General features: G+C 43.6%; 1 protein-coding gene across 2 annotated transcripts in view; it reads left to right on the forward strand.

Moving 5' to 3' along the window:
- The window catches only part of polr2b (RNA polymerase II subunit B), a 171,833-nt gene that overhangs the window by 85,499 nt on the left and 85,889 nt on the right, over window positions 1-445 (forward strand). The window lies entirely within an intron of this gene.

The following is a 445-nucleotide window of genomic DNA, read 5'->3' on the forward strand; positions in this document are numbered from 1 at the left end:
AACATCCCTACTTCTGACGTTATAAAGGGATAGGTCATTGACGAAGCAGCTAAAGGTAACTGGAGAGGCGCTAAATGAATATTTTTCGTCAGTATTCACGCAGGAAAAAACAATGTAGTCGAGGAGAATACTGAGATACAGTCTATTAGACTAGACGGGATTGAGGTTCATAAGGAGGAGGTGTTAGCAATTCTGGAAGGTGTGAAAATAGATAAGTCCCCTGGGCCGGATGGGATTTATCCTAGGATTCTCTGGGAAGCTAGAGAGGAGATTGCAGAGCCTTTGGCTTTGATCTTTATGTCGTCATTGTCTTCAGGAATAGTGCCAGAAGACTGGAGACTAGCAAATGTTGTCCCCTTGTTCAAGAAGGGGAGTAGAGACAACCCTGGTAATTATAGACCAGTGAGCCTTACTTCGGTTGTGGGTAAAGTGTTGGAAAGGATTA

The sequence above is a fragment of the Rhincodon typus genome, chromosome 1 (assembly GCF_021869965.1).
Source record: "Rhincodon typus isolate 14 chromosome 1, sRhiTyp1.1, whole genome shotgun sequence".
In the NCBI taxonomy this organism is placed as follows: Eukaryota; Metazoa; Chordata; class Chondrichthyes; order Orectolobiformes; family Rhincodontidae; genus Rhincodon; species Rhincodon typus.